We start from the raw sequence: 401 nt of genomic DNA on the forward strand, positions 1-401 counted from the left end.
GTCTTTGCCTACTCCAATGTCTCCCAGAGTTTCCCCAGCATTTTCCACCAGTAGTTTTATTGTTTGAGGTCTTAGGTTCAGATCTTTGATCTATTTTGAGTTGATTGTTGTTAATAGTGAAAGATGGGGGTTCAGTTTCATCTTTCTGCAGGTGGATACCCAGTTTTTCTAGTACCATTTACTAAAGAGATTTTCCTTTTCCCAATGGATTGACTGATATCCTTTGTCAAAGATTAGTTGGCTACAAGCTTTGGGGGATATTTCTGGGGTCTCTATTTTCTTCCATTGGTCCACATGTCTGTTTTTATGGGCATTCCTTTTTGAACAGAACCCATTCCCTTAATGTCTACAATATCACCTTTCTTGTGGATTCCCATAGATGTTGCCCAAGGAACCACTCC

Source organism: Tupaia chinensis, unplaced genomic scaffold (assembly GCF_000334495.1).
Source record: "Tupaia chinensis unplaced genomic scaffold, TupChi_1.0 Scaffold000047_1, whole genome shotgun sequence".
Taxonomy (NCBI): domain Eukaryota; kingdom Metazoa; phylum Chordata; class Mammalia; order Scandentia; family Tupaiidae; genus Tupaia; species Tupaia belangeri.